An 11140-nucleotide genomic window follows, 5' to 3' on the forward strand; every position below is an offset into this window, starting at 1 on the left:
CAGGACTCACTGGTGCCCATGTGCGATGGGGGTCACAGCCCTTCCATGGGATTGAGGATGCTTCTGTTTGTCCCCCTTCTTCCTCATGGTGGAGATGAAGAGATAGCTTTCATCCTGCTGTGGTGTTTGTCAGGATGGCTGGGAGAGAATGCAGTTAGGCTGATGTTTCCAGAAACCAGGAAGATGGCAAGAAAGGCAAGCTGTTCACACAATGCAATTTGGGGACTGATTGTGCAAGTGCTGTATAGGGGGAGAGTGGGCTACCCTGTATGAAAGTGCAAAAACAGATCAATGAGATGGCAGAACTGGGGGGAAAGGGAAGACGTAATACTTGTATGGAGGAGGAGGAAGAAATGGGCTCTTCTTGGTCTTGGAAAGGGGAATATGAAGTTGACCACTTATGTGGGGGATGAAAGAAATAATAGACTACTTATAACAGAGGTAAACAAAGCTGTAGCAGGTCCTAAAAACAGATCTGGAAACCACAGCTGCTAAGACTTAACTATCTTGGTCTAAATAATCTTTCAAGGTACAGACAATTGGCTCACTTTTCAAGCACAGCTGAAAGGGGAAATGGACACTTTGTGTGTATGAACGGAAGCTCTCACACAGGGACTAGAACACCTAGGTCCTTTGCCCACCTTATTTGCAAAGTTCACTGCTTCTTTTCACTCTCAGTGTTTGTCTGAAGATCCTGGGACCCATTAAGTTGTGTAAATGCTTTTATGGATTCTGCTTCTTTGTTTTTCTGCTCTACAGGTTTCTATCTGCTTGGGGAAGATAACAGCCCTTCTCTACTCACATGGATTTTGGAGATAAGGACTCTGCAGACAGCTCAGTTGCAGGAGTCTTTCAGACAAACATCGCATGTGCAGCACCTAGTACAGTTTGTGGCACTCCAAGCTCTATTTAGATTAAAGACTGTGTGAAAAGGCAGATTATTATCGAGATCCTACACCTATATCTAACACAATTATATATGAAAGTATGAATAACCTTGTTGAAACATCTCATATTTTGCTACATTATTATTAATAGGAGACAGAGAGGCTTAATAAATGGGATTAACACACATGAGTGGCTACATTAGCGTAAATGAAATACATTGAACTTTCATCATTTGCAACAAATAAGCTCGTTCATCTCCTGAGTGATTTATGATGGTACCAAAAACATCCTGAAACCTTTGATGTGCAATATAGATAGCTACTTTACCAGGGGAGGGAGGAGAGAAGGGCGAACCATTGTGTGTGTGCGTCTGAGTGGGATGCAGCAAGCTCCCACGTGTTTTATTTTTTTTTATTTTTTAATCTCAAATTATCTTTCAGACTCCAGCAACACTGAAGAATATACACAAATACTAAAACATGAGGACAAATTGCACAGTTCTTCCCTTATGGCCAGCTGTAGCCAGAGTGGTGTAGGTTGTTCTGTACTTTAGCTCACTCTGAGCAGTGCTGAGCTGGACAGTCAGACTTGCTAAGGCCTCCCTTATCTGCTAACTGCCTGAAGCTGGCAGCAGCCTTAAAAAAGACTTTCTGTATGTAAAGGTGTGACAAATTCCATAACTACAAGATGTAGGACTCTGAAAACAATGGCCCTTTTCCCTACTTCTAATGTACATGCTGAAAGCATCTGATTAAACCACAGATTGGAATAAAACCTGTGGTTTGCTATGTCAACTGCTCAGATCAACTGAAAATGCAGTTTGCTCTCACATACCAGAAAATAGGCTCACACATCTAATACTTTTTATTAAAATGAAGGTTAAGTATCACCACCAATTTATGATACAGGCAAGCATGTTTGTCATGAAATTAATGAATTTTGGTAACTTCAATCTTGTGGTGCTGGATTAAGTTCAGCTGTGTCAGGCAAGAAATGTGCAGTAGCTATAAAACATCTTGGCTTCTTCTTGAAAGAACTGTTTCACAGTTTCCTGGTATACATGGTAAGCAAAGACCAAATTTGGAGTGTTTTGCATTCAGTTTCTTTGTACTCAGAGCATTGAACAGCAGAGGGTTTTCATCTTCCAGCTGCCTGTACTTGTCAACTGGCTGTGAAACTCTAGTGTAACATAAACCGTGATTCTTTAAAATGCCACATTAACACACCTTTCCTTTGTGTGAAATGTACTATGGGTAAGTTCAAAATTTAGAACATAATTTCTCTCATACTTGAACTATTGAACTGTTTCTCTCCTACTGTAGGACTTGCTATAAATTATTATGGGAGGCACATATATTGGTCTTTCTCAGGACTGGTGAATTTTGTGAACAGTACTGTGTAAAATTAAAAAGCCTGGTTTAAATGCTGTTTTCCTGATATATTTCTCTCCCACATGCTAGATGATTGTTGCTAAAACCTAGGAATCCTTCTGGCATGGACTGTAGCCTTATCGTGGTGGCCCTAGGTCAAGCTTGGGATAAGAAGGCCTTGAAAATACAGATATCCTTTCTTTTCTCAGTATTTCCTGTATTATCCCATATAAACCCCATATAACTACCTCCTTGTGAGGAATGTTCTTGCAAGTTTATGTAGGACAATGACAAGGGAAGGATCTGTACAGGTAAGACAGTCCTTGTCTGGTCCCGAGATACATCTGTAAAAATACACTGTGAGTTTTAGGCCTCGGATTGACAGTACTGTAGCACTGTATCTTCCCACTCCAAATCTGTCTTCATTTCCATTCAGATAAGAATATTGAGTCTTTACAGAACAGGATACATCATTTATGAGGACAGTGCAGCCTCAGATTACATGGAGGGGAGCATTTATAAATTTTCCGTGGAATGCAATGTGAGTGAAATCCTGGCCTCTGGTGGAGTCAGTGATACAGCTCCCCTGTTTACAAGCGTTCACGGTTTAATCTAATACCCTGTATTTTGTCAAATACCTTTGTGTACTACAGGTTCATTTTCTTTGATACTTGGAGACTCCTGTTCAGCTCTGAAATTGTTAGCAGAATAGGTGCTGCCCTTACGCTTTCAAATGTTGTCATTCCCTTCTGCTTTCGGAGAGGCCAGGTGCAAAACAAATGTTTTTGAGAACCAGATTGCAAAGGCAGAGAAATAATCTCTCCAGAACAATCAGAGAGGAAGATTTATACACATATTGAGACATGTTGTTCTTTAATAGCAACAAGTGAGAAAGCGTAGGAAAAACACTGGTGAAATAATTAAAACATGTAATAGATTTATTTTAATTGTTGCATTACCAAGCCTATCCCCACCCTGAAATTTGCATGGTTCTTTTCTCCATTATCTCTTAAATACCATAGACAAACAATGCTATCAAGTTTTTTTGATCTAGAGCCATGTCTATATTATTGTATCTTTAGATACAATTGGATTCTACCTAAAAACAACTGGAACGGTACACTGATCTTCCAAAACAATTATGGAAATCCTCAGAGATTTCCAGCCTGAATTGCGTTCATGTATTAAAACATAGGATTACTGACAGAGGTAAGGGCCCTGAAAGTTCACCCTGAAATGTTTGACTATCCCAGTACACATTCAGCCCCTGGTGTGTGGTTTGTCTGGCATACATAATAGCCTCAAGAATATACAGAAAAGAGCTCTTGAAACAGCACTTTCCCTGAGTAGCCTTAAAAAAACGTGTCTGCATCATGTAATTCTGAAATCCTTGTAAATTTAGGAAAAAGCTAGTTTTTACTAACATTGAGTGAAGGAAAGCTCTCTGTAGTTTATTTTTATGTCAAGAAACAGATTTTTCTCCTAGTACAAATGTATTGAAGGCAGTTTTTGCTCAAAAATATTCAGTTGTTGTTAAGACTTGTGTTGATTCTCTATACGTAAAAAGGAAATATTATGGAATACCTGTGAAATCTGTGTAGATTTCAGAAAATGAATCCAAATTGTAACGGATTTCAGAAAGATTGCCTCAGCATTCGAGGAAGAAAATGCAGCAGTCTGTGAATATTTTTGAAATCTTAGACTAGAAGTTATATTCTCTAAACTGAAAAGGATTTCAGGCCTGTGTACACAAGTGCATAGAAAAAAAAAAGTGCAGGTACTTTATTCACTTTTCTTTTAAGTGGGTAGTCTGAATAGAATTAGTGTTAGTGAGACGGGTCAGCTGGAAGTCCACAAATGTGTATTTTTTAAGCCTTCTATTTCACTAAAGGCCAAACTGTGCAACTCTTTCTCATGCTAATGAGAAGTTGAAGTTAATGGGACTTGACACGTAAGTGCTGCACAACTTCAGTAAAGGCTTCATAATCTGGTCCTAAATGCTTTTGCTTTAATAGAGCTCTGTCTCACCTTTTTGCTATCTTGCTGCCTCTTTGTCTTTTGAAAACAGGTTATCTCTAAAACTTTTGCTGGTGATCTATTGTGAGAAGAGAGCTTAGTAGGCTTCCTGCCACTTTTTGAAAACCTGTTAACAGCAGATATTAATTGCCGTTTGCTCCCAACTTCATTATAAATATAATTTTATGCTGATCTGCAAGTTCTATCTGACAGTACTGAGCATCATAATATCAAGATATCTACAGCATCCATCAGCATGACTGACACAGATTAGACAGTTGTGCTTTTTATCAATTAAGTTCCTATGCCTGAAGATACTCTCAGTAGAGTGGAAAGACAAACAAAGTGAAAATGATAAAGTGTAGTTACTAAAACACTGAAAAAAAGACATTCAACATATTTCTGTGTTTTTTAAATAGATACTAACTCTTTGATCTTCTGAAGAGGAAGGATAAAAGTTTTGATGGCCAAGGAGGGTCCTTGAGAGGAAACAGGATCATTCTGTCCCTGTACTTATATGTTCGTTCTGTGGTTATATTTTATCTATGGACTACATCAGATAATAAGGACTTGAAAAATGAAACTGAGTAAAATTCACACAGATATCATGACACTTATTCAATAGACGAGACTCTTCCCCTTGGGCATGGGGAGCCAGGCCCTACTGTGCTTACTGAAGGGCAGCTTAGTCTAACCCACAGGACTAAGTAAAAAATTAAAGCAATATCACTGATAGAACCTGCTGTTAATACATGTGTGTCCCTCCTTACCATATAGCTTGAGGGTTCATGTTCAGCTAGCAGTGCCACTCCTGTGCACTGGGAGCCTACCGAGGATGTGTTTTATAAATCAAATAATCAGCAAAAAGGCAATCTTTAATTTTACAGACTACAAATGACATGCATCTGTATTGTATTCTTTGCACTGCATGCTTAATACGGGGACTAAATGGTATTCGCTATATCAAGGAGACATTCTTCACTATGATGAATTTCAGTCTAATCTCCAAATGAACTCCAGATTATTGGCCTCTTTGTTTTTCCCTTTCCTTTGTGGCACCAGAAAACCAGTAAAACAGCTGTGGTTGACCTTGGGCTGGGATCATTGTAGTGCTGTCACTGTTAGTGAACTACCTCCCTTCTCATACTATGGAGCAGCAGAAGGAACTCCCACTCACACAGCAGAGCAGCTCTAGGTACAGTATTCTGTATTTGCCACACTCATGGTCTATTCTTGTCTCATCTCTTTGCTGAAAAGCAAGGGTATAGTTATCACTAGTGTCTCCAGCTGTGGTAATCTCTTTTTCAGTCTTGCTGAAGGATGTATGATCAAGCCCTGGGGACAGAGCCTGTACAGCAAATATTTGAGCATATTGCATTGCTCTCACAAAAGTGATCAGGTTGAAGCCAGAGGTGAGCAGGGCTGCAGCTGATGCTCAGCAAAGTTTCCAGGCTCATGTCACTCCCATACTATACATCTCCTGCAGGCTGTAGCTGCTTGGGACTGAGAAGTCATATAGCAATAAGTTTTAAAGGATTAGTATAAAGCAAGTGTCTGCTGTACGTGTCACCAGCAGCTAAGCAGCGCTGCTTCCAAACCAATTTACTGTCCAGCCCTATCCCAATCATTTACATGTGATGCTGCATGTGTATAGACATTGGTACATCAGTTGTAAAACAAACATGCATTTAATAGGCTGAGTTGAAGAAGTTGAAAAGCCTTTATAGAAAGAAGAAAGAGTACTGTGGGCCATGATGACTTTTTTCTTTTTGTCAGTTCACTCCCTGCCAACTTCAGGACAGTTAGCAGGCTAAATTATGCTGATTTTTTTGTTTCTTTGTTCTCAAATTAAACAAGGATTTGCCTCTATCAACTTTGTAACAGGGTTTTTTTGTGTATTTCTTACTGCAGTTTTAAAGCTCCCTAGCCTCACTATGTTTATCAAAGTTTAGCCTTACTGGCTTACTAGTTAGGGGAAGGTATCCACAGCTGAAACTCCACCTGCCCAGCAAAGCATATTGCCATTCTGTGTTTCATCCTGTATTGCAAGCGGTCCAACTGTCCTTACTTATCCTTTCCCCAGGAAACCTCAGCATACTGCTGTTGAACTGCAAGGCAACATATCTGTATTCTATATTTGCATTTCTAATCAGAAGCTGATCATGGCAGATGAGTTGGGACTAGATGATCTTAAGGTCCCTTCCAGCCCAAACACTCTATGATTCTATAATTACTTTAATAACATGTTAATTTGCACTGAAATAACCTCAGATATTACTACAGAAATTGGTGGATTTACTCCACATAAACATCAGCTTTTATTTAGAGCGCTCACATGTGAAAAAGCCAGAGTAAATTGCAAACACTTATAAGAATCTAATGCCATTCTCAGGAACTTTGTAGGCTGTTGATATGAAAATCATGAACCTAGGCAAAAAAAAAAAAAGGCCCTTTTTTAACTCAAAATATATCATAAATCTAAGGGGCTGCAGATCAGTAATATTCCAGAAGTTAGAAAAGAAAATAAATATCTAGTTCCTGTTTGTCTTCTCAGGATGCAAAGAGTGCTGGCTGGGACTCTTTTAAATAATTTTATTGAAGCAGAAGAGGACAGTCAGTAGCACTGCATTGTGGGATGCCAAATCTACACCTCTGCTGAGACTGCTCTGCATTTTAGACCTAAGTCTTCCATTTCTGTTAGGAACACTCATCCACTAGGCTGCTCTCCTGGGCCAAAGCTGAGACAAGACCTCATAGCTGTAGAGACAAAACTGAAGATTTGTCTTCCAAGGTTGAAGGACTAGACTGATTCTTCATAGGAAACAACACGGGAAATGGGCTTGCTGCTCCTGCAGGGAAGGATGATTGAGTACAGGAGGTGCCAATTGCTACCTCTTCTTCCCCTCAAGGTGAAAGCTACTTCCCTGGCATAATATAACCTGGCTAGTCCCTGGGAAGCACAAGCAAACTTGGTTTCTTAGAGACAGGAAAAGCGAGAAGCAAAGCTCTATTCATTTGCTGCCCTTTGTGATTATCTGTTGAAGAAAACTGTTTATACTTCCTTTCTTGAGCTCATGCCAAGTTGAGATGTTCTCTGTTTTGACCAGAAATTCCATCTTGAAACTTGGAAATGTTTCTAAATAGGTAGGTTCATAGACTGACAACCTCAGATGAAAAGAAAAAGGTAGGAAAAACTCCTAAGCAGCACTGATCCCCAAAAACCCAATCATCCAAACAATAAAGTACAAAAAACACCTCAACCAACCAACCAACAAAAAAAAAGCATTCTTCAACTATATGGGCATTTGCAAAACTTTGTTTAATGTGTGTCAAGGGATTTGAGGGTCTGAAATAGGACAACCTGAATGTCCTAACCTGAATGCCTTTAATATGTAAAGAACACCTTTAATTATTGGTTATTTGACTCCTCCCACATTTAGGATCACTGGCAACTTTGTCTAGTTGATAGTTCAGTAAAAATCATCAGAGTCAAAGGTAGAGCCAAATCACAAAATATTTTGAATAAAAGATTTCATGGTTTTAGTTGGGATACTTTCTTTGGTTTGAACTTTCTACAGTGCTGTGTTTTGGATTTAGTGTGAGAATAATGCTGATAACACATCAATATTTCAGTTGTTGCTGAGCAGTGATTTTCAGTCTCTTATGCTCTGCAGTGAGGAGGGGCACAGGAAGCCAAGAGGAAGCAAAGACAGGACAACCCAAACTAGCCAAAGGGGTATTCCATACCACAGCACATCATGTCCAGTATATAAACTCGGGGAGGGGGGCAGCTAGGAGGGGCCAATCGCTCCTCAAGTCAGGCTAGGTATCAGTCAGTGAGTGGTGACCAATTGTATTGCACATCATTTGTGTTTATTGGGGCTTTATCTCTTCTTGTTGCCTCCCTTTCATTACAATTAACTATTATTATTATTTTTATTTTATTTCTGCTATTAAACAGCTCTTATCTCAACCCACAGGTTTTACCTTTCTTTCCAGTTCTCCTTCCTGCTCACCAGGGAGAAAGCAGGGACTGAGTGAGTGGCTGTGTGGGACTTAGTTACTGGCTGGTGTTAAACCATGACAGAAGATCACAAAAATACGTGTTGCCTCATCAGATCATCAGCTACAAATCATCACTTATATTTCACTGGCATTCTCAACTGCCTCTAACAAAATGCTGCATACATTTGGTTTGTGTTTGTAGAAGTGAGAGTAATTGTAAAAACTTTCTGTGAGCTATTATGGAAATAATTAAGGTCCAAGGGAATGCCCCCAGAAAGTGAACTTTCATGACATACCATATTTATCTATTAATTTAGCAACTGAACATTTGCATAAAGCTCAGGTAGAGCTATTCCTATGAATAATCTTACACAATAACATCAGACATCTCTACTAATCCTTCAGAACATCAAAAGCAGTGCTGGCTGCTATTCAACACTGGGTTCAGTGCCATGACAACAGATGGAATTCATGGCTGAGGAATTAAAAAAAAAAGACTTCCATCCCCCTGTCACTTTTTGTAAGAATCCCTAAAGAGAAAATTATGCAAACTAGTAGAAACTGAATGTAGATAAGGAATGCCTATGAACGTGTGGTATCTGCATTTACACAAAACAACTTATTTGTGAAACAGAATGTAAGTGGTAAAAGTAGATATGGAAATCTTCTTTAATTCTTGCAAAGGGCAAAGAGGGGGAGGAGGGAGAATGGGCTGGATTTCTCTTCCTCTGAGTTCGGGAGGAGCAGACTGAAATTCACAATATTATGGTCACAGGCAGATGACATGAGAATGATTTTTTTGATGTTGTTAAAATGAGTCTTCCTATGTTTTGTGAAGAGATCATTCTGAGACATTTTAATCTAAATATGCATGTTTTGCAGTAAAATTTTGTTTGGCAATATTGTGATATCTTTGGAATGAACTTTTTGGACATTATTGTCCTATAGCATAAGAAGACTATAAATGAACATCTAAAAAGTTAAAATTATTCATTCATTGGTTTACATCACCCATTAACAAGAAAACTGTTGAGATTAATGGTATTTATGAGTGTAAAGAAAAAGCGGTCTTGGACTAATTTTTGTTGTCTTTTTTTCTCTAGTCAATAGCCTGCAGATTTAAGGTGATGAGGCAGATGTGTCAACTATGCAACTAAAGAGCACTGTTGCTTCAAAAGACCAGGCAGTCAGGCTCACCAAGACAAAATAACCATAATATCTGATGCACAAAAAGGTCAAGTAACACTAGGCTTAGTCTTACAGGTAGAAATGAGAATTCTGGGAACTCAGATGAAAATGGTAAAAGGAAATGGAATCTTCAGGGCTGGATTCAGCAATGCATTTGTAAAAAGATAGTTTTTTCATTTGCAAAGATGTTTCTATGATCAGATAATACATGGAGGAGAATATGGAATAGAAATGGCAGCTCTTTAAAGGTACTTTCTGGTTACCTATTCCTGTGTCTAACAGAAGAATATTATGTTCCATAAATAGATTTTCAGAATTATCTTCACATTTTCCTCAGCAATAAAAATGTAGCTTAGCATGATGCTGTCCATCAGAACCATCTGTAGTTCAGAACAGAAACATGAGTGATTTTTTCTTGCAAGATGGTAGTCAGAACTAACCATATGGTTCTGCATTCATTTTATTCTGGAATTCTTATTTAATACCCTGGTGACTGGATACTGCAGGGGAAAAAGGAATGTTTTAACATTTCCTGCCCTAGCTACAAGGGCTGTAAACCTTTGCAAGAATACATAAGGAGCAAAAAACCTAGCTGAGTATCTTATGCCTGTATCCTTGACCTCTGAAGAAGTTTGGCTTAAGGACTTGTTTTGTGGCCTCGACATATATCTGAAAATTTTATTTTGTTTAATTTTCCACATACAGTGAGAAGATGTTTGCTATTTTATTTTTCTTCTTATTCTCCAATTTCTTGTCAGTAGGTATGACTCTAAAATACCTCCGTAATTTTTTTTTTTTTCTGAGATACCCGGTGTTTTCTGTCTGGTTTGTTGATCTGACTTATGGCAAGGAACAAGAACAGATGTGAAAGATTTCTCTGACCTAGCAGTGTGATCAAATGCTGAGCTGTGTATAGCTGCATTCAAGCGCATTCAGTTGCAGGTGTCAGATTTGAGGGGCATTTTTAAAGTACCGTCAAGAGTATGAGCTACGTGTCAGCTATGTCTTAGATTCCCAGTGCATATACTATAAAAGCATTTATTTGGCCTTTAGAAAGGACTACTCCTTCCTTTACATTTTACATAAAATTTAGTGTATGACTAAATCAGCCTTTTTAAAACTGACCGTGAAGCTGAGACAGAAATTATGATGATAGAATCATGGACAAAGTTACATCTTTTTAAGGCTAAGGAGGAATTTAATGTGCTCATTAAAAAAAAAAAAAAAAAAAAAAAAAATTCACTAACAAAGTTAACATTCTCATACAATGGAAAAATTCCTAATTCCTTGATATACAATGGGGCATCCAATTTAGAAAGGGTCAGTGAGTTTCAGAGGTCCTTTTCCTCTTTTCTGGGAGGAATACGTTCTTTGGAAACCTACCTTTTGAGGAGAGGGTGGAAGGCAGCAAGACCTATTGAGATGACAATGAGATCAAAAAAGAAGGAGTGATTATTCAAATCCCTCAGAGAAATAAAAGACTGAAGTGAGAAGAACTGAACCCAAAAAGGAACAGGCAGGGTGGGGAGTGGGCAAAGGGGAATGAGAAGCAGAAACTGAATGCAGAGGGCAATGCCTGAATGGGAAGCAGTGAAAGAATTAGGAATTGAAAAGGGAAGGAGGAGGGGATAGTAGGGCTGAGGAAGAGAAGAAGGCAGCGAGAGGCACATCAT

The sequence above is a fragment of the Psittacula echo genome (genome assembly GCF_963264785.1).
Source record: "Psittacula echo genome assembly, chromosome: 1".
NCBI classification, from domain to species: Eukaryota; Metazoa; Chordata; class Aves; order Psittaciformes; family Psittacidae; genus Psittacula; species Psittacula echo.